Genomic DNA, 23,646 nt, shown 5'->3' with positions numbered 1-23,646 from the left:
AACACTGCACTGATGAAGTACGGAATGACAGAATCATAGAATCATTACAGCACAGAAGGAGGCTATTTGGCCCATCGAGCCTGTGCCGGTTCTTTATAAGAGCAATCCAGTTAATCCAATTCTCCCGCTCTTTCCCCGTAGCCCTGCAAATTTTTTCTCTTCAATTATTTATCCAATTCCTTTTTGAAAGCCATGATTGAAACTGCCTCCACCACCCTTTCAGGCAGCGGATTCCAGATCATAACTACTCGCTGCATAAAAAAGTTTTTCCTCACGTTGCATTTGGTTCTTCTGCCAATCACCTTAAATCTGTGTCCTCTGGTTCTTGACCCTTCCACCAATGGGAACAGTTTCTCTTTATTTACTTTATCTAAACCCGTCATGATTTTAAACACTTCTATCAAATCTCCTCTCAACCTTCTCTGCTCGAAGGAGAACAACCCCAGCGTCTCCAGTCTATCCACATAACTGAAGTCCCTCATCCCTGCAACCATTCTAGTAAATCTTTTCTGCACTCTCACTAAGGCCTTCACATCCTTCCTAAAGTGTGGTGCCCAGAATTGGACACAATAGTCCAGTTGTGGCTGAACCAGTGTTTTATAAAGATTCAACTTAACTTCCTTGCTTTTGTACTCTATGCCTCTATTTATAAAGCCCAGGATCCCATATGCTTTTTTAACTGCTTTCTCAAACTGTCCTGGCACCTTCAAAGTTCTGTGCACATATACCCCCAGGTTTCTCTGTTTCTGCACCCCCTTTAGAATTGTACCATATAGTTTATATTGCCTCTCCTCGTTCTTCCTAACAAAATGTATCACTTCTCCCTTCTCTGCATTAAATTTCATCTGCCATGTGTCCACCCATTCCACCAACCTGTCTATGTCCTCTTGAAGTCTATTACTATCCTCCTCACTGTTTACTACACTTCCAAGTTTTGTGTCATCTGCAAATTTTGAAATTGTGCCCTGTACACCTAAGTCTAAGTCATTAGTACATACCAAATGAAGCAACAGTCCTAGTACCGACCCCTGGGGAACATCACTGTATTACCTTCCCCCATTTCGAAAAACAACCGTTCACAACTGCTCCCTGTTTCCTGTCACTTAGCCAATTTCGTATCCATGCTGCCACTACCCCTTTTATTTCATGGACTTTTGCTGACAAGCCTATTATGTGATACTTTATCAAATGCTTTTTGAAAGTCCATATACACATCAACCCTCACTGTTACCTCATCAAAAATCTCAATCAAGTTAGTTAAACATGATTTACCTTTAACAAATCCTTGCTGGCTTTCCTTTATTAATTCACACTTGTCCAAGTGACTATTAATTTTGTCCCGGATTATCATTTCTAAAAGCTTCCCCACCACCGAGCTTAAACTGACTGGCCTGTAGTTGTCGGGTTTATCCTTACACCCTTTTTTGAACAAGGGTGTAACATTCAAGGGTATAAAAGCACCATGACAGCTCCTAGAATGTCATGAAGTCATGTGCAAGAAGCTGGGCCTATTAGCACAAATGAGCTGCATATTTAGGGAATGGAAGCTTTTGCAAGTTATATAAATATAGGGGTTTAACATTTGGGCCACACAATTCCACATGGGTTCAATCAATAGCTCCCACAACACTAAGGAATCCAGCAATTCTGAAAAATTTGATGGCTTCTCAGTCATCCATATGAAAATACTCAAACTGTAGGAATTGAGTTGCCCTGGCAAAGAGGGCATTGGCACCTTGCCTTAGAGAAGTGCACAGCAAATCGGCTCATTTGGCAAAAGTCCCTGTGGCTCTCTGGAATGAGCCTGTGGCATAAAAGTTTGACTGTTATGTAACTTTCCCTGCCACAGTCAGAGCTGTGCATGCTGTGGGCCTTAGTTGCAAATCTGGCTGCAGCAATGAACAGAGCTCCTCCAGAGCTTCACAACTAAAGTGCAACCTTCTGAGACAGAGCTCCTGGGGAAAATCTCGGAAAATGCACCTGGGTCTATATATTCTCCTGGATGGTTAACGTCCCCTTGCCCAAATACAGAGAACCCATCCCAAATCCTAGGAACAAAATCATTTGCATAGCCAAGGCAGACCATCAGCACCTGTAAAGATGGACCAGTTACGCCCACCTTAGCCTGACCCAATCCACCTTTCTAAAGTGGAGCAATGCCTTGTGATTCCACCTGAGGTCCCCCACAGCCTAAATGAGACAAACAAAGAATGTTTTTAATGAGTTTTCAGCTCCCATGGGAGCCTCTATGCTGCTGCATTCCCCTCCAGGACTAATTACCCTATTCTATGAATAATTGGGGCCTTCAGAAGGTCCCAAAGGAACTCATGCCAGGTCTCAACTGGTGTAAGTTCCACTAAAGACTTTCAAGGATGTGAAGGGAGGAATTTCCCAAGGAAGTCCGGGAACTCTCACCAACACATTGGCTTAACATGGGCGCGGGGAGCTCCCTGGGTGGAAATGGGACACACCGTCTCCCAATCCAGGAATTTCAATGTATTTTTGCTATTTTATAAAATGCTTTGGCAATTTTATTTTTTTTATTTTGTACTGATAGATGTATATAGCAAACATTAAGAAAGTAACCAAAGACTTTCATTGAAATAGAAAAAAAGGAAAAGCTTTTTCATAGTCTTGGAACACCAGAAAAGATAACCCATTTCAAAGTGTGTAGCTGTTAGGTCTCCTAAATTACAAATCTAATCAAGTATGCTGTCACTATTTGCTGACAAGTCAAACAGTAATGTCAAACAAAGAATAAGTAGTAAAACAGCTTAAGCTAAAATTATTAAAATGTTCCATGACTTGTATTGTTTTCAAAGTTAGGTTGGTCATCAAAACCTTTCAGAACAAATATAATAGCGTTACATGTAGATGAAAAGCTTTCTTCATTCATTTGTGTTCCATGTACATTGGGTAAAGTGTAAAATAAAATATGCAGCCAGAAAAATTAGAATGACTGTCCCTGTAACAGATAACAAAACAAAATGTGATTTTTCTCCCGCAGTTGGGAAACATGAGTTATCGCACCACATGTGAGAAATCAGCATTAGGGGAGAAAAAAGTTCACATATTTTGTAAAAGTAATCTTTAAGGCTCCATTTTCACCAAGGTCTTATATTAGTACCTGCTTTTATTTTTTGTACAGGATTCAGGAAACGTTTTCCCAGGGCAGACACAGATTGTCTCTGGCTAAGCTAAATTCCACACCTGCAATATTTGTCAAGGTTTTCAGATAAAACAAAAAAAGTAGGCTCCAGAGACTCAGCATATTATTTCAATTAAACATGGCTGACCTCGCTGTGGATAGAAGATAAAAAGCTCAACAATAAGTTTTTTTAAAAGAAAAACTTTCTTCAAGCCCTTTTTCTCCTTAAAAAAGTCAAGCACAGAAGGATACCAGCTCTTCCTTGGAGACAAAGCTGCTCAACATCTGCTTGGAGTAGCAGGTCCAGTTTTTCAAGGTCAGATGTTAAATCAACAACTGCTATTTAGCTTATTCAAAACAAAGGATTACCTATATTTTTTATGACTAGAACATAAACAAGAACTAGATGAGATCACTTGAGAGTGCCTATCTATAATATTTTAAGCAATATTTTTCAAAACTGCAGTTCTCCCAACAATTAGCTTTCACCCATTTTGTTTAGAAGCTAACTGTTGGGAGAACTGTAGCTTTGAAAAATGTTGCATAAAATATTATAGATAGGCACCCTCAAGTGATCTCATCTAGTTTGTCTTTATGTTCTAGTCTTAAAAGTTACAGATACCTTGCTTGACCATACTTCAGGGATAGTTTGATACCATTTAAGACACACCCACACAGTCCCAAGAGCAACATTGGGGGCAATTTTAACCTAACGCACCCTTTGGGCAACTGACGGAATCGGGTGCAACGCTAGTTTTACAGCCCACCCAATTTTACTCTCTACTGAAGGCAATCGAGAGTAATATTGGGCAGAGTGCAAAACCAACATTCCACTCGATCCCGGGAATTTTCCATCTGGCGAGTTATGTTAAAATTATCCCCATTGTTACTAAACTCGGGACCCACTACAGGTCAACGATATTGCATGTGTCTCTGCTCATTTAACATTCTCTACACACGCACACACACACACACACACACACCCTCAGATGAAGGCACTAGCAGTGCTAGATTAATCTCTATTTTATGGTCCTGCAGAATATGTGAAACAAAATCCAGAAAAGAGGATAAGGATGAGAAAAGTGGATGATACTCATTCAGTCTCTGATCCATGGTAAATCTCATTGCCAGAGTGTCCATAACACATAAGATATATCTCAGATGTTGCAAAGATGCAAGGGAACATTTAATATCACAAGAAAGAATTTCAAGGCCCTCCAATCTTCATATCTATTATCTGGGTTTAAAGTTTCAGCAACTGGATCACTAAGCCTCCTAGATTAAATAGGAGCCTGAGTGCGCACAGGTTATCAATAAATCCATGGCCCTGAAAGTCCATGAGCTGCAATCTCATTGGTTATGCTGGGGCCACACCTGGCAATGCCCTCCAGTGTTGACACTGCTCGAGTTTGCAGGGTCGGCCAAAGGACACCGAAACGGATGAGGCTAGCATGCACCTGCGCTACTACAGGCACTTGTCCACTGCCCAGCTACCCCATGTGGCTGAGAAATCCCTTGCCTGCCCACTATGGTAAGGGGAGGCAAGAGACTAGCAACCACTGCCCACTCTCCCATTACCCTAGCCATCTCCTTTGTGTCCCTCTGAGTAAGGGGGAGGTCCAGTTTTAAGTAAAAGAAAACATTTTTGACCTTTCTTCATAGTGCAGGCCATTATCATTGCCTGGACCTCCCCTGACATCAATGGCTTTGTAAGGACCAGGCATAAGTTCTGCCCCTTAGAAGGCCCACCAAAAATTCCTCAAAATAGAGTGGACCTCATGTAAACAAGTCCCCACCATTTTCTTTTGAGTACTGCTGAACTTTTGTTATGACAGTGTATGCCTGAGGAATTTTGTGACCTCATTTTTATTTTTTTTCCCTTCTTGAGATGTGGCCATTGCTGGCATGGGCAGCATTTACTGCCCATCCTTGGTGCTCTGAGAAAGTGGTGGTGGGCTGTCTTCTTGAACCACTGCAGCCTGATTCTATGTAGTGGTTTTGATACAATTAAATGACTTCCTAGGCCACATAAGAGGGCAGTTAAGAGTCAATCCCATTGGAAATATGTTTTTTTTTATTCGTTCATGGGATGTGGGCGTCGCTGGCAAGGCCAGCATTTATCACCCATCCCTAATTGTCCTTGAGCAGGTGGTGGTGAGCTGTCTCCTTGAACTGCTGCAGTCCGCGTGGTGAAGGTTCTCCCACAGTGCTGTTAGGTAGGGAGGTCCAGGATTTTGACCCAGCGACGATGAAGGAACGGCGATATATTTCCAAGTCGGGATGGTGTGTGACTTGGAGGGGAACGTGCAGGTGGTGTTGTTCCCATGTGCCTGCTGCCCTTGTCCTTCTAGGTGGTAGAGGTCGCGGGTTTGGGAGGTGCTGACGAAGAAGCCTTGGCGAGTTGCTGCAGTGCATCCTGTGGATGGTACACACTGCAGTCACTGTGCGCTGGTGGTGAAGGGAGAGAATGTTTAGGGTGGTGGATGGGATACCAATCAAGCGGGCTGCTTTGTCCTGGCTAATGTTGCTAATCAAGGTGACAAAATAGCCCCAATAATCCTTCTACCCTCTTGTGCTAGCAAAGGACAAACAGAGCACATCGGAAGTGCTCTCCAACATGCACCAGAATTTGGTGGCATTGGGCCATTTGTGTGGGCCAGCTGTGAGACACTTGGCCTTGACATCAGTCCCCTTAGCAAGTAGCTTGGCTGGGACAGACCTGTCTGGCTGGCACTGCTACACTAGGCAGAGATAGTTCAGGTACAAACCAAGCATATTCCCATAAGGAGGGAAGACAGGGCATCCAAAGCTATAGCTCCCTGAATGACAAAGGAAAAAGAGGTTAACATAAAACAGAAAAAAGAGGTTTATGACAAATGTCAGGTACAGAATACAGTAGAAAACCAGGAAGAATACAGAGAGTGCGGGTGGAAATTGAAATGGTGATATAAGAAGGACAAAGACAGAATATGAGAAAAGATTAGCGGGTAATGTAAAAGGGAAACCAAAAGTAATTTATAAACATATAAAAAGTAAAAGGACAATTAAAGGAAAGGTGGAGTCAATTAGGGACAAAGAAGGAAATCTTCTTGTGGAGGCAGAGGGCATGACTGAGGTACTGAATGACTACTTTGCATCTGTCTTCACAAAAAACAAGTGCATTAAACTTAAATAAGGGCAATTATGAGTGCATGAAGTCAGAGCTGGCTAAAGTGAACTGGGAACTTAGGTTAAGGGATATGTCAGTAGACATGCATTGGCAGACATTTATAGAGATATTTCATAACACTCAGCAAAGATACATTCCAATGAGAAAGAAAGACTCTAGGGGAAGGACGTACCATCCATGGCTAACTAAGGGAGTTAAAGATAGTATCAAATTGAAAGAAAAAGCATACAATTCTGCAAAGCTTAGTGGCAGGTCAGAAGATTGGACAGAATATAAAAAACAGCAAAGAATGACTAAAAGAATAATAAGGAGGGAGAAATTAGAGTAGAGAGAAAGCTAGCTAGAAATGTAAAAACACATAGTAGGAGTTTCTACAGGTATTTAAAAAGGCAAAGAGTAAGTAAAGTGAGTGTTGGTCCTCTGGAGAGTGAGTCTGGGGAATTAATAATGGAGAATAAGGAAATGGCAGATGAATTGAACAGGTATTTTGCGTCCGTCTTCACTGTCGAGGATAGAAATAACATGCCAGAAATAATTGTGAATCAAGAGATGAAAGGGAGGGAGGAACTTAAAACATTTACAATCACCAGGGAAAGGGTTCTGGAAAAAATATTAGATCTAAAAGCTGACAAGTCCCCAGGTCCTGACGGACTTCATCCTAGGGTCTTAAAAGAAGTGGCTGCAGAGATAGTTGATGCATTGGTATTAATTTTCCAAAACTCGCTAGATTCTGGAAGGGTCCCATCAGATTGGAAAATAGTGAATGTAACTCCTCTATTCAAGAAAGGAGGGAGACAGAAAGCAGGAAAGTACAGGCCAGTTAGCTTAACATCTGTCATAGGGAAAATGCTACAATCTATTATTAAGGAGGTTATAGCAGGGCATTTAGAAAATCTCAATGCAATCGGGCAGAGTCAACATGGCTTTGTGAAAGGGAAATCATGTTTGATCAATTTATTAGAGTTCTTTGAGGAAGTAACAAGTAACATGGATAAAGGGGATCCTGTGGATGTGGTGTACTTGGATTTCCAAAAGGCTTTTGACAAGGTTCCACATCAAAGGCTACTACACAAAATAAGAGCTCATGGTGTAGGGGGTAACATATTAGCATGGATAAAGGATTGGTTAGCTAACAGGAAACAGAGAGTAGGCATAAATGGGTCATTTTCAGGTTGGCAAGTTGTAACGAGTGGAGTGCCACAGGGATCAGTACTTGGGCCTCAACTATTTACAGTCAATGACTTGGATGAAGGAACTGAATGTATGGTTGCTAAATTTGCTGATGACACAAAGGTAGGTAGGAAAGTAAGTTGTGAAGAGGACATAAGGAGTCTGCAAAGGGAATAGATAGGTTAAGTGAGTGGGCAAAAATTTGGCAGATGGAGTATAATGTGGGAAAATGTGAACTTGTCCACTTTGGCAGGAGGAATGGAAAAGCAGTATATTATTTAAATGGAGAGAGATTGCAGAACTCTGAGGTACAGAGCGATCTGGGTTTCCCAGTACTTGAATTACAAAAAGTTAGTATGCAGGTACAGCAAGTGGTTAGGAAGGCAAATGGGATGTTGTCATTTATTGCAAGGGGAATGGAATATAAAAGTAGAGATGTTTTGCTACAGTTGTGCAGGGCAATGGTGAGACCACATCTAGAATACTGTGTGCAGTTTTGGTCTCTTTATTTAAGAAAGGACATAATTGCTTTGTAAGCGGTTCAGAGAAGGTTCACTCGACTGATTCCTGGGATGAGGGGGTTATCTTATGAGGAAAGGTTGGACAAGTTGGGCCTGTATACACTGGAGTTTAGAAGAATGAGAGGTGATCTTATTGAAACATATAAGATCCTGAAGGGACTAGAAGGGGTAGATGCTGAGAGGATGTTTCCCCTTGTGGGAAAGACTAGAACTAGGTGCCAAGGTTTAAAAATAAGGAGTCTCACATTTAAGATGGAGATGAGGAGAAATTTTTTCTCTCAGAGGGTCGTGAGTCTGTGGAATTCCTTTCCCCAGAGAGTGGTGGAGGCAGGGTCATTGTCTTTATCATTATCTTTAAGGCTGAGTTAGTTAGATTTCTGATTAACAAGGGAGTCAAAGATTATAGTAGGTAGATGGGAAAGTAGGGTTGAGATCACAATCAGATCAGCCATGAGCTTATCAAATGGCAGAACAGGCCCGAGGGGCCGAATGGCCTACTCCTGCTCTTACTTCATTTGTTCGTAAGAAGAGGATGAAGTTAATATCACAGTAGATAAGGAGGGAGTAATGATATTGGATAGGATAAAAAAAATAGATGGATGGGAGGTGCCAAGTAGGTTGGCATCACTCAAAATTAACAAGTCACCCGGTCCAAATGGGATGCATCCTCGGTTGCCGAGGGAAGCAAGGGTGGAGATAGCAGAAGCTCTGACCACAGTCTTTCAATCCTCCTTGGTTGACTCTTAACTGCCCTCTGCAATGGCATAGCAAGCCACTCAATTGTATCAAACCATTAGCGGTTCAAGAAGAAGGCTCATTACTGCCTTCTCAGGGCAAATAGGATGGGCAGTAAATTCTGGCCTTGTCAGCGACACCTACATTTCAAGAGAAATGATAAGATGTTTTAAAAACAAGTCTTTATTTCAATGTTGATAAGAGGTTGCTTCATTCTCTTGGAAACTTCCTTAAAATTTTAGAATGTGTAGATAGTTAAATTCTGCCTGATGTCATCCTTTCATTTCCTTTGCAGTTCCAATGATGATTTGATTTTGAATATGTTATACGCAATTGCAAACTTGTGTTTTATGGAGTCCCTTCACCTGGAGTTTCAGGATGGACTGTAGAGCAAGGCCAGCACTTAATCTGAAATTACAAATATACTTAACAAAATTAAGTATCAACACAAGCACTGAGGCACAAAACAAAACCAGAGAACTGAGTTGTATAAAAAACATTTCACCTGATATTTTTGTGCACAACAGAAACCCATTTTAACATGTAACATCAATCAGAAAATGCATTCACGGCTGTAGAAGAGAGACATCAAAATCGTGGTGTCATTCATACAATGTTCCAGCCAACTAAATTGATGACTAAACATTTAGCCTAGGAAATTCAATTAGCATGTGCTGGATGCAGGAACCACAAACCTGCAGCTTTTACATCAACATGCATAAATTAGCACTTCAAAACAGCCAATGAATTTTAACACAACCGAAAGAAACCTTTATTGGTATTCCAGCCAGGTTAGTGCTTACTGCCATTTTAGATTTAAAAGAGACATATTATGCTAAAATCTTCCACATTACCTATCATCCACCTCATAGAAAAGCGAATTACCCCTTAAAAAAATCAGATGTTTTGAAAAAATTTGGATTAAATTCCAAAGGATTCTTCATGAGTTACAAAAAACTAAACAGCCTTGAACTAAGGTTGGACATGGACCTACATATAATATGGTGACTTGCTAATCCAGCTGAGAAAGTCTTCTTACCTGTCATCAGTACATAAAACAAATTCTAGCATAGATTTCGTACTTAAACTGGTATAATTTAACATGTACATAAGAAATAGAGGTCAGCATAACTGTGAGAGGAGGTATGGAATCAATTCTAGTGAAAAATTCTTGGATAAATTGTAAAGCTACAGCTCACACAATTGAAAGTACTGTACCAGATGTGCCTATCATCCAAAAGGCTATGGGATGGCAGAAATATGCCGCACAGCATTGACAGTATAAAGATGATAGGGCAGATAACATCCCCATGCTGTGCTGCGCCTAGGATTTATTGTACAGAGTGTTAGATATTAGGTAAATTATTAATGTGAAATTAAGATCAAGATCCCCATCTTAAAAGGGGTAAAGCTAGAACTAACAATTCTAAATGTGGAGATGCCGGTGATGGACTGGGGTTGACAATTGTAAACAATTTTACAACACCAAGTTATAGTCCAGCAATTTTATTTTAAATTCACAAGCTTTCGGAGGTTACCTCCTTCCTCAGGTGAACGATGTGGAATTTATTATTGAATCTGCTTCCACCACCCTTTCGGGCAGTGCATTCCAGATCATAAGAACTCGCTGTGTAAAAAAATGTCTCCTCGTCTCGTCTCTGGTTCTTTTGTCAATTACATTAAACCTAGTATACGTAAATAATATAATATGGAAACACCATGACTACAAAAAGAAGCATGTGATTCACAATGTAGATAAATAATTTATAACAGCACATAGCATGCTGTGTGAAATAGTATACAGGACAGTGCAATAATAGTGATAGTCCACATCGTTCACCTGAGGAAGGAGGTAGCCTCCGAAAGCTTGTGAATTTAAAATAAAATTGCTGGACTATAACTTGGTGTTGTAAAATTGTTTACAATTAACAATTCTAAAGAAAGTCATGAGGGGTATAGAAAGTGTAATAGGGAAGTGATCCTCCGAGCGCCACAAAAATAATCTGGACCACTGCCCCACTGGGCTCCCCCTCCTCTACAATCACAACCCCCACCCCCCAGGACCTACCTTGCTGCTGGCCAGGCAACATTGCACCAGCCTGAATCGGGATGCCCGTTTGGGGTGAGCAGCTTGCTGATTCTATTTAAATGAGGTCCAGGCCTCAAAATGGCTCCAGCGTCTTTGCTCCTGGCACAGGGTGGGCAGCTGGAGGGCTCTGCTGGTCGGTCGCCTGAAAGTTAAAATCTATCCTAGTGAGTCGGTCCCCCATAAGTAAAGATCACCACAAATGGCACCTGACAAATGTAAAAGGATGAGTATGGTGCATGGAGCTGGCTCCCTCTAAACTGGAATCATGTAAATTGCTATTATGAAAGCACCAACATGTTTACTGGTACAGCTCTAGCCCAACAAGGAGGAGAGGCTACTGTTGTGGTACTGTTGGAGAAAAGTATAATTGGAGGGTTACAGATAATCATAGAATCATAGAATGTTACAGCGCAGAAGGAGGCCATTTGGCCCACCGTTTCTATGCCAGCTCTTTGAAAGACTTATCCAATTAGTCCCACTGCCCTGCCTGTTCCCCATTGCCCTACAAATATTTCCTCTTCAAGTATTTATCCAATTCCCTTTTGAAATTTATTATTGAATCTGCTTCCACCACCCTTTCGGGCAGTGCATTCCAGATCATAAGAACTCGCTGTGTAAAAAAATGTCTCCTCGTCTCGTCTCTGGTTCTTTTGTCAATTACATTAAACCTAGTATACGTAAATAATATAATATGGAAACACCATGACTACAAAAAGAAGCAAGTGATTCACAATGTAGATAAATAATTTATAACAGCACATAGCGTGCTGTGTGAAATAGTATACAGGACAGTGCAATAATAGTGATAGTTAGGATAGCATGAATACAAACAAATGGAATAAACAGCAACTAGATCTTTGAAATCTTTACTTGAGGAATGCAACGGGGAAGAGGCAGACTATTTAGAAAGAAAGTACTCATCGTCAGGATATCCCAAAGCGCTTCACGTCCAACGATTTATTTTTGAAGTACAGCTACTGTTATAGCGACAAAAGCTGCAGACAATTTGCTCACAACAAATTAGATGAACGTCCAGTTAATCTGTTTTTGGTGAAGGTGGTTGTTGTGGGAGGAATGTTGGCCAGGACACCATCAGAACTCCCTGCTGTTCTTTGATTAATGCCATGGGTTCTTTTCCATTATTTAATGTTTCATCCAAAATATAGCACTTCTGACAATGCAGCATACCTTCAGTACTGCACTGAATTATTAGTCTACATTATGTACTCAAGAGCCACAAGCCTCTAACTCAGGGTCAAGAGCAGTACCAACTGAGCCAAACTGACACTTCTGGTAAAGGTTTTAATGCAGTTACAGTTTGTAGTTTTAATGTTTTGATGACATAAAACAATGGTTATTTGATTTTTTTGTTATTAAAAAAAATCGGAACCTTAAACCTGTCACAGATTGTCATTGGTGTGAACTTTAGCCAGATGATATATGTATGCATTAAAAAAATACAACTATGGACAAAATATAACTATGGTCAAGTAATTATTTATTGGGAATATAAAAGCTGAAATGCAGCAAGAAGGCAATGAATGCATCCCTCCATTATTAGAGGGATACATACATTGATATTAATTGGAAGCTAGTAAGTTTATTTCGTAACTCACCACAACTTGAAAGTAACTATTCTCTGACTGGCTGATGAGCAGTTTGACTTACTGTGATTTAATTTCCTGTATTGAAAAGTTTGCATTTTTATGTTTCAAATGTGTTTCATATTTGTAGCTATTTTTGAAAAACCAGTATGTGTAGGGTATCTCACTGGTGCCATGAATTATGAATGTTCCGTTACAAGTGTGAAAAAGTCATAAAAGACGAGTGAAAATATGTTTGAAACTCACCAGCTTCGCTGAGTTAGACTTCTTAGTCCATAAGGACACATACTTTTAGAATGGCTAAGATTTCTGGAATGCTGTTTGAGGTAGATGACCCATTAGGACTACGTCCTGTGAGCACAATTCCATGCCAAAAAACAGGATGTACAGCTGATATATATTATAAGCAAAGCAAGGCCCTTTAGTAGTAGCACAGAAATCTAGATAATATACAATAGCCCGTAATAGACGATTAAGTTACAACATATAAAATCCTATCCACTACCATTAAAATATAAGAATGTGGGACATTGGCAGGAATTACTGTCAGTTGGCTGTCCAATCAGATTACAAAATTTAATAACTACTAATAAGTCATAATGTATAAATATGAACTGTCTTCTGCACTCACTCAACTGAATCATTCCTTTCTTTGTGTAATGAAATTAACCTCAGGCACTAAATAATTAATTTTCAATTGTACATTTCAAATAAAGTTTTTTTTAATAAAATAGATATTTTAATACATCATATATTAATGTACCCATTATGCATGTGTTTCCATAACTAATAATATAAATATTTAATTTTAATGCCAGAAGGTAGTATGGCCAGCAGTTTGACCAGATTTTATTCCACTCCATGTAGCAGTTCTATACAGTGATGTAGTGGCAATTTTAGAAGTGGATATACTGTACATCGTGAGGAAGACTTATTTTCTGAAAGAGGGGAGTATGGGTGTGTGACTCATTAACTTAAATGGCACCCCACCTAACGTTACATGACCATCAATCAACTTATCTTAAGTCTCTTCTGTGAAATCTCAGTGCGATTTTTAAATTTTGTCCACTTGGTGACACTGCAACAATCCCGTCGCTGGAGATCACCAGATATGTTAACATAGGTGAGTAAAGGTAAGTTCTCCTGGTCTCTTGGAGGCACAGAAAACATAACCAACATCAAAAAACCCAGCCACCATACTGTGCAGGTCATAAAGAAGCTGAAGTTTTGACCTCAAAGAAAAAAAGAAAGAACTTGTATTTATAAGATACCACCTTTCCTGACCTCGGGATGTCCTGAAGCCCTTCACAGCCAATGTATTACTTTTGAAGTGTAGTTACTGTTGTAATGCATTTAAGGGGAAGTCAGATAAACACATGGTGGAGAAAGGAATGAAAGGATAAGTTGATAGAGTTAGATGAAGTAAGGTGGGAGGAAGCTCATGTGGAGCATAAACACCGATATGGACCAGTTGGGCTGAACAAACTGTTTCTGTTCTGTACATTCTATGTAATTCTATATAATACAGGGACACTTTAGAAGTAATTGATGTTCAAACAGTGGGTCACTCACACCATTCACAGTTATCTCAACGACCTCATCTACCTCTTTCTACATCTTACTCAATCCATCAATGCTCCAATTTGTGCACCCGACAGCTGTATTTAAACAGCACCTTTCACATCCTCAGATATACCAAAGTGCTCCGCAGCCAAGGAATTACTTTTGAAGTGTAGTCACTGTTCTTATGTAGGCAATTAAAAGAATTAATGTAAAATCTAGTACCATTATTGCAGCATTTTTCTGATTAGCTGCCCAATTGTGTATTGCACCACATCCTAACTCATCAAGCTCAAATACAGCCCTAACAAAAATAGAGAAAAAAATATTATTTAAGGCACACTCTGTGCTAAAAGCAAATCAAACCCCTCGTGTTTTATACAAAGTGTGCCATAAAACAGTGTGGTATATTTAAGACTTGCTACTTTTAGATATATATTGGTATTGAGGACTAAAAATTGAATTTGAACCAAATGGTTTCCAGTTAATGGACTTCAGTCCGAAACACACATTTGTGTCTAGGTGACTCTGTTTGAAAGTCCTATTCAATGTACTGTAACGCCCCTCACATTGTTAGGAAAGAGCAGTACTTACTATTTGGTGATCATTTACTGAATATAAAGCATTACTGGATTTTCTTGCTGAATATGGACCTTGAATTGAGAACTGTGAGTGAAAAGGGCTGTGAATGAAGATGTGAGTGTCTTCTTATTGAAAAATAACAGCTGTAATGACACATGAAGCCATTACAGTTAAATGTATTACTAACTGAATAATAAAATGTACAAAAATGCAAAAATTATTAAAACATCTAACATCATTTGCAGTTTGCAATGTAAAATAAAGTAAATTTTAGCTCTGACTTCTCAAAAAAAAATTGGGAAGTAGCATCCCTTAGTTTATTTTAAAACAGAAGCAGTATTATTAGATAATTAGCATTGGGGATAATTTGGGTATGGGGGTGAAATTGGTCTTCAGCGGTAGAGCCAAATGGGCAATAATGAATTGACAGCCTGTTTTACACCCTGCCCAGTCATCTTTTCCACTGAAATCAATAGAAAAGAAAATCGGGCGAGGCGTGCAACGGACTTCCGATTTGCTAGCACTTGATTTACACTGCCACTGGGGACAAATTTCACCCCCAAATATGCGATTGAATAAGAAGGCACAGCAGATCATAAAATTGGGCAAACAGGTGTTAGGCAGGTTTTGCGCCCAATTCCTACTGCCTGCAATTTGCTGTCTGGCAGCATTTTGTGCAGAGTGCTTGTGCATGTTTCATGCCATAGCCTCATTCAGGTTCCAGAATGCATGCAGAAATATTGAAATGATTACCTGCAATTTTCCCAGCTTTTATGTATGTTTTCCCTTCAAAACCTACCTGGCACAAGGGAAACTCTATGTGCAATTGAGCTCTTAAAGGGGACTGTATTTTGTATGGGTTTCTGTTGTTGCATTATTTACAGTACCTTTTTAATCACATTTTTATTGCAGATTTTTTCGAATTTTTATTCATGTGTATTATTGGGGGGACAATATTTACTCAGCTTAGCTCAGTTGGTAGAGCCAGAAGGTTGTGGGTTAAAGCTTGAGCATATAACCTAAACCAACACTTGGGTCACAGGATATGCCCTGCACTTGGGCCAATGTGTGTAGGGAGAGTATTCTAAACATGGAAATGAGTTCACCTCTTGAAATCACATAAGGTCAGCTATCTATGTTACTTGTACATCGTACACGTGGTGTTATGATCTGACCAGTAACAAGACAGAATTTCAAAACTGGCCCTATTCTTTTTAGGATTTTGTTGTGACTAGGAAAATCTCAGAGAAATGTAAAAATAATAGAGCAGTAATAGTAGGGAACTTCAATTACCCTAATATAGACTGGGGAAAAACAATGTAAAGGGCAAAGAGGGTAAAGAATTCCTAAAATGTGCACTGGAGAACTTTCTTAATCAGTACTTTTCTAGCCCAACGAGGAAGGAAGCAATGCTGGATCTAGTTCGGGGGAATGGAGTAGGGCAAGAGGAGTGTGTTTCAGTGGGAGAACATCTGGGTAATAGTGATCTTAATATGATTAGGTTTAAAGTAGTTACTGAAAGGGACAAAGAAAAATCAATGGTGAAAATACCCAACTGAAAGAGAGCCAATTTCAGTGATTTGAGAAGGCATTTAGCATAGGTGGACTGGAAACAAGATTGGCCAAGAAAACAGTAAATGAGCAATTGCAGGCCTTCAAGGCAGAGATAATTCGGGTACAAACCAAGTATATTCCCATAAGGAGGAAAGATAGGGCATCCAAAGCTAGAGCTCACTGGATGACAAAGGAAATAGAGGTTAAATTAAAACAGAAAAGAGAGGCTTATGACAATTGTCAGGTACAAGAATACAATAGAAAACTAGGCAGAATATAAAGAGTGCAGGGGAAAATTGAAGAAAAATGTAAGGACAAAGAGAGAATGTGAGGAAAGACTAGTGGGTAACATAAAAGAGAACCCAAAAATCTTTTATAAACATTTAAAAAGCAAAATGAATGGTGGGGCCAATTAGGGACAAAGAAGGAAATCTTCTTGTGGAGGCAGAGGGTATGACTGAGGTACTGAATGAGTACTTTGCATCTGTCTTCACAAAAGAAAAGGATGAAGTTAATATCAGAGTAGCGGAGGAGGGAGTAGAGATATTGGATAGGATAAAAATAGATAGAAAGGAGGTGCTAAATAGGCTGGCATCACTCAAAGTTAACAAGTCGCTCATTCCAGATGGGATGCATCCAAGGTTGCTGAGGGAAGCAAGGGTGGAGATAGCAGAAGCTCTGACCACAATCTTTCAATCCTCCTTGGATATGGGAGTGGTGCCAGAGGACTGGAGGATTGCAAATGTTAGACCTCTGTTCAAAAAAGGGGAGAGGAATAAACCTGGTAATTGCAGGCCGGTCAGTCTAACTTCAGTGGTGGGAAAACTACTAGAGAACACTGTCAAGGACAAAATTAATTCTAACTTGGAGAAGCATGGGTTAATAAGGGACAGCAGGCACAGATTTGTTAAAGGCAAATCATGTCTGACTAACTTGATTGAGTTCTTTGATGAAGTATCAGAGAGAGTTGATGAAGGTAGTGCAATCGATGTTGTTTAAATGGACTTTCAAAAGGCATTTGATAAAGTACCACATAACAGACTTATTTGGAAAATAGAAGCACATGGGATTAAAGGGTCAGTGGTAATTTGGGTACATAATTGGCTAAAGGATAGGAAGCAGAGGGTACTGGTGACCAGATGTTTTTCTGACTGGAGAGAAGTATGCAGTGGGGTCCCCCAGGGATTGGTATCAGGACCATTTTTTTTGTATGTCCATATGACCTGGACTTGTGTATAGGGAGTACAATTTTGAAGTTTGCAAATGATACAAAACTTGGCAATGTAGTAAATAGTGAGGAAGGTAGTAGGAGACTTCAGGAGGGCATAGACAGACTGGTGAAATGGGCAGACAAATGGCAGATGCAATTTAATGCAGATAAGTGTGAAGTGATGCACTTTGGGATGAACAACATGGAGAGGCAGTATAGTCTAAATGGTACTATTTTGAGGGAGGTGCAAGAGCAAAGGGATCTGGTGGTGCATATTCCCAAATCTTTGAAGGTGGCAGGGCGAGTTGATAAGGCAGTTAAGCAAGCGCATGGGATACTTGGCTTTGTAAATGGGGGCATTGAATACAAAAACAAGTGAGTCATGCTAAATCTTTACAAATCACTGGTTAGGCCTCAGCTGGAGTATTGTGTATAATTCTGGCCACCACACTTTAGAACGGATGTCAAGTCCTCGGAGAGGGTACAGAGGAGGTTTACCAGGATAATACCAGGAATGTGGGACTTCAGGTATGTAGAGAGTTTGGAGAAGCTGGGATTGTTCTCTTTAGAGCAGAGAATGTTAAGGGGAGACCTAATGGAGGTATTCAAAATAATGAAGGGTTTTGATAGAGCAAGTGGGTCGGTAACCAGAGGTCATAGATTTAAAATAATTGGCAAATTAATTAGAGAGGAAATGAGGAGAAATTTTTACACTCAGAGGATTGTTAAGATCTGCAACGCATGACCTGAAAGGGTGGTGGAAACAAATTCCATAGGAACTTTCAAAAGGCAATTGGACATGTACTTGAAGAGGACTAATTTGCAGGGTTATGGGGAAAAAGCTGGGGTGTGGGACTAAATTGGACAGCTCTTTCAAAGAGCCAGCACAGGCACGATGGGCTGAATGGCCTCCTTCTGTGCTGTGTGATTTTATGATTCTATGCTTAGCTAATGTTTTATTTTAGAATTCCAAGGTATAGAATCATAGAAAGGTTACAGCACAGAAGGAGGTCACTCGACCCATTGAGCCCGTGCTAGCTCTTTGTAAGAGCAATCCAGTTAGTCCCATTCGCCGACTCTTTCCCCGTAGCCCTGAAAATTATTTCCCTTCAAGTATTTATCCAATTCCTTTTTGAAAGCCACGATTGAATCTGCTTCCAGGCATTCCAGATCATAACTACTTGCTGCGTAAAAATGTTTTTTCTCATGTCGCCTTTCTTTTGCCTATCACCTTAGAATCATAGAAGTTTAGAATCATAGAGGTTTACAACATGGAAACAGGCCCTTTGGCCCAACATGTCCATGTCGCCCAGTTTATACCACTAAGCTAGTCCCAATTGCCTGCACTTGGCCCATATCCCTCTATACCCATCTTACCCATGTAACTGTCCAAATACTTTTTAAAAGACAAAATTGTACCCGCCTCCACTACTGCCTCTGGCAGCTCGTTCCAGACACTCACCACCCTTTGAGTGAAAAAATTGCCCCTCTGGACCCTTTTGTATCTCTCCCCTCTCACCTTAAATCTATGCCCCCTCGTTATAGACTCCCCTACCTTTGGGAAAAGATTTTGACTATCTACCTTATCTATGCCCCTCATTATTTTATAGACTTCTATAAGATCACCCCTAAACCTCCTACTCTCCAGGGAAAAAAGTCTCAGTCTATCCAACCTCTCCCTATAAGTCAAACCATCAAGTCCCGGTAGCATCCTAGTAAATCTTTTCTGCACTCTTTCTAGTTTAATAATATCCTTTCTATAATAGAGTGACCAGAACTGTACACAGTATTCCAAGTGTGGCCTTACTAATGTCTTGTACAACTTCAACAAGACATCCCAACTCCTGTATTCAATGTTCTGACCAATGAAACCAAGCATGCTGAATGCCTTCTTCACCACCCTATCCACCTGTGACTCCACTTTCAAGGAGCTATGAACCTGTACTCCGAGATCTCTTTGTTCTATAACTCTCCCCAACGCCCTACCATTAATGGAGTAGGTCCTGGCCCGATTCGATCTACCAAAATGCATCACCTCACATTTATCTAAATTAAACTCCATCTGCCATTCATCGGCCCACTGGCCCAATTTATCAAGATCCCGTTGCAATCCTAGATAACCTTCTTCACTGTCCACAATGCCACCAATCTTGGTGTCATCTGCAAACTTACTAACCATGCCTCCTAAATTCTCATCCAAATCATTAATATAAATAACAAATAACAGCGGACCCAGCACCGATCCATGAGGCACACCGCATAGACCTTAAATCTGTGTCCTCTGGTTCTCAGCCATTCTGCCAATGGGAACAGTTTCTCTTTATTTACTTTATCTAAACCCTTCATGATTTTGAACACTTCTATCAAATCTCCTCTTAACCTTCTCTGCTCTAAGGAGAACAACCCCAGCTTCTCCAGTCTATCCACGTAACTGAAGTCCCTCATCCCTGGAACAATTCTAGTAAATCTCTTCTGCACCCTCCCTAAGGACTTCACATCCTTCCTAAAGAGCGCTGCCCAGAATTGGACACAATACTCCAGCTGAGGCTGAACCAGTGTTTTAAGTCAGTATTCCAATGATATTTTTCTGAATCCAATGTTCTTATAAATATTAAACAACTGAAATTAAGCTCGTACTGCCGAACCTCAAGTTGATCAAGACTCACCTGAAATGTTCTCAATCCCAAAGCATTTTGGAGTTTGGGAGTTCACTTGCAACTTCATGGGTATGTAGATTTCAGTACCAAATTCTACGTACCTCATCTCCTCTGGAGATCTTCCCCCCACCTCCTCCAACCTCAAAGTCCCCCAACCCCGCACCACCCGCTTCTACCTCCTTCCCAAGATCCACAAACAGGACTGTCCTAGTAGACCCATCACTTCAGCCTGTTTTTGCCCCACGGAACTTATTTCTTCCTATCTCAAGTTTATTTTTTCTCCCCTTGTCCCGCCTCTTCCGACCTACATCCGCGACTCCACTGACGCCCTCCGCCACTTTAATAGTTCCCAACTTCCCGGCTCTAACCATCTCCTTTTCACCATGGACGTCCAGTCTCTCTATACCTCCATCCCCCACCAGGATGGCCTGCGAGCCCTCCGCTTCTTCCTTGAACGGACACCCAACCAGTCTCCATTCACCACCAGCTTCCTCTGTCTGCCTGACCCTGTTCTTACGTTGAACAACTTCTCCTTTGACTCCACTCGCTTCCTCCAAATAAAAGGTGCCACTATGGGAACCCGTATGGGTTCCAGCTATGTCTGCCTTTTTGTGGGATACGTGGAACATCCTTTGTTCCAGTCCTACTCAGGTCCCCTCCCTCACCTATTTTCCTGGTACATTGATAACTGCATCGGTGCTGTTTCCTGCTTTCACCCCTAACTGGAAAATTTAATCAGCTTTGCTTCCAATTTCCACCCCTCCCTCACCTACACGTGGTCCATCTCCGACTCTTCCCTTCTTTGATTTCTCTCTCTCCATTTCTGGGGTTAGGCTGCAACCAATATCTATTATAAGCCCACCCACTCCCACAGCTACCTTGATAACACTTCCTCCCACCTCACTTCCTGTAAGGACTATATTGCATTCTCCCAGTTTCTCTATCTCCGTCACATCTGTTCTGACGATGCCACCTTCCACACCAGTGCTTCCGATATGTCTTCCTTTTTCCTCAACTGAGCATTCCCTTCGGTGTAGTTGATGGGGCCCTCGACCGTGTCCGTCCCATTTCCTGCACTTCTGCCCTCACCCCTTCCCCTCCCTCCCAGTACCACGATAAGGTCCCCCTTGACCTCACCTTCCACCCCACCAGCCTCCACATTCAACGTATCATCCTGTGCCATTTCCGCCACCTCCATTGCGATGCCACCATCAAACACATCTTCTCCTCCCCTCCCCTTTCAGCATTCCGAAGGGACCATTCCCTCCACAACGCTCTGGTCCACTCTTCCATCACCCCCAACACCGGCTTTCCTTCACACACACTTCCCGTGCAAGCGCAGGAGATGCAACACCTGATACATTATATGTGAATACCTTATTATTATCAAATGTTCAATACAATTAAAGTTAACAAGGCAAAAAATTACACATATAATCAAATGTGCTCTTAAATGAAATATCCCATAGCATCATATATTCATGGAAGTGTGGACAAATACCGTCTGAAAGTATCATGAATACATATGATATATTCAACACTGCAACAGTTCTGCAAGTTTTAGAAAACTCAGGAACTGAAATAAAAAGACTTTGAAGCCGATTTTCATCTGCTGTCCAACCCTGGTGAGAACACGGTAGCAGCAGCATGAAAATCAGCAAGATTCACATCCCTCTGATTCTTGGGCAGCCTCGTCCCGTTCCTTCCACCCTGCAGTGAGATGTATCTGCCCAGAGGGCAGCCCTGCACCACCATACCACCACCAGCAGTTAAAGAAGATGGCTCAACACCACCTTCTCAAGGGCAATTAGGGATGGGCAATAAATGCTGGCCTTGCCAGCGACGCCCACAACCCATGAATGAATAGGAAAAAACACAACCGAGACAACACAATCGCCCAGTCACACAATATTCAATACAGTGCCAATTTCTGAGCTACTACTTGTAAGGGTAAGAGCAAGTGACAGTGCATCTTCTTATGGGCTTCTCTCCTTCTCTTCAGCTGCAATGTGGCCAGGGACTTCTGGTAGACCTGGAAAGAGGGGAGAGGGACAAGGATTAGCAGATGTTGGCGAAGGTAAGCAGTTGTAGATGAGTGGCAGTATTAATCACCACCAATACAGAGTATGTGAGGGAGAGAGCTCAGTAGGAGGAGGAAGGGGAGATGCCGAGCAACCCTGCTGCACACACCCTCCAGCCTCTCCATTCGCAACACTGTGCCCCCTCCCTCTGCTAATAATATCAATAGCAGCCTCCACCATTGGCATGAACACTTGCATAGAGACGGACCTTCTCCTGATCTTGCCATCTGCATCCTGTTCTGCACCAGTGTATCCTGCAGGAAGAATGTGTGCCCTGTTGCAGGGTTGGGAAGATGTATGAGGCAGCTGAAATTAGTGCCCATGCTGAGAGGAAGAAGCAGCAGGTGTGGGGAAAAGGAGGAAGTGGCAAGTGCTGAGTGTGTAGGTGGCTGTAGAAGGAGGTGCAGGGAAGTGTGCTGCTGCTCTTTAATGAGAGGCATGGCAAGCAGAGGAGAGAAGGCTTGGTAGTGCTGGGGCTGAAATAGGGTGGTGCAGGGTTGTGCAGAGTATGGGAGATGTGAACAGGAGGCTTGGCAGCTCCAGTCAGGTCACTGAATTTCTTGTAGTTTTGCTACCATGTCCTGGGAGTGATGTTGGTGGCATTCATACGAATGGCCATCTCTCTCCACTGCTGCTGCACAATTTCCTGGGCATCTGGCAGCTATCATGTGTAAAAAGGACTTCCTTCTTACTACCAATACCTCCACAGCACCATCTACAAACCTGGGGACCCTGGCTTCAGTCATCTTCTCTGACAGTGGAGAAACTGTTCCATTGAGCCATGAAAAAGTACTCTTCCCCTTTAAGAGATGGAGGCAGCCTTTAAATCGCGTGAGCCCTGCCGGATTTCCCACCCTTCCAATGGGCAAGCTGCCAATAAATAGCATGAATCGCGCTGACAGCTTGCCCTTGATATTAAAATGAGGGCCGACCACAAAAACGGTTCGGGGGTCCCACTGACGCCATCAGCCCACTCCAGCCACCACTCGCCCAACATACGTGGCAAGGCAAAATCGGCCCCTTTGTGCATGATTTCAAAATCTTTTTGTTTGAAACAAAATTGTGACACTGACCTGAATTTCAACACATGTACACAGCAGTTCACATACTCATGGTCAAAGGAAAATGAAGTGAGAAATGTGGTTAGCATCTGGTAAAGTACTTACGCTGTTTTACATCAACTGACTTACCATCATGCAATTTGTAACATTCAGATGTTTATATGAGACCTAGTTATTTATAGATACCTTGGAGTGATTATATGGCAGAAATTTAATTAAAGGGACCAGGTGAGATTATAAACTATGTGAGCAAAATTCAAAATGTTTAGAACAATCGTCTAAATCTTAAGAATACCTTAAAAGATGAAACCACTCCCAATATCTACAACATTAGATGTCAGCCTTTGCTCAGTGGTATCACTCTCACCTCTGAGTCAGAAAGTTATGGGTTAAATCCCACTCCAGGGATATGAGCACATAATCTAGACTGATACTTCAGTGCAGTACTAATGGAGTGCTGCGCTATTGGCATTGCAGTCTTTCAGATGAGATTTTAAACTGTCTA

At 41.4% G+C, this 23,646-nt stretch overlaps 1 long non-coding RNA gene across 1 annotated transcript; it reads right to left on the bottom strand.

The window, feature by feature from the left end:
* Nucleotides 1-5,317: 5,317 nt before the first annotated feature.
* LOC137323279 (uncharacterized) lies at nucleotides 5,318-23,195 on the bottom strand. Its single transcript, XR_010963332.1, has 4 exons — nucleotides 23,154-23,195; nucleotides 21,942-22,031; nucleotides 10,812-10,974; nucleotides 5,318-5,596 (listed from the first exon to the last, which is right to left on the bottom strand). It is a non-coding gene; the product is annotated as an uncharacterized lncRNA (long non-coding RNA).
* Nucleotides 23,196-23,646: the final 451 nt, after the last annotated feature.

Source organism: Heptranchias perlo, chromosome 7 (genome assembly GCF_035084215.1).
Source record: "Heptranchias perlo isolate sHepPer1 chromosome 7, sHepPer1.hap1, whole genome shotgun sequence".
In the NCBI taxonomy this organism is placed as follows: domain Eukaryota; kingdom Metazoa; phylum Chordata; class Chondrichthyes; order Hexanchiformes; family Hexanchidae; genus Heptranchias; species Heptranchias perlo.
Note: the sequence above shows the minus strand (reverse complement) of the source record. Positions and strands in the feature narration are given on the sequence as shown.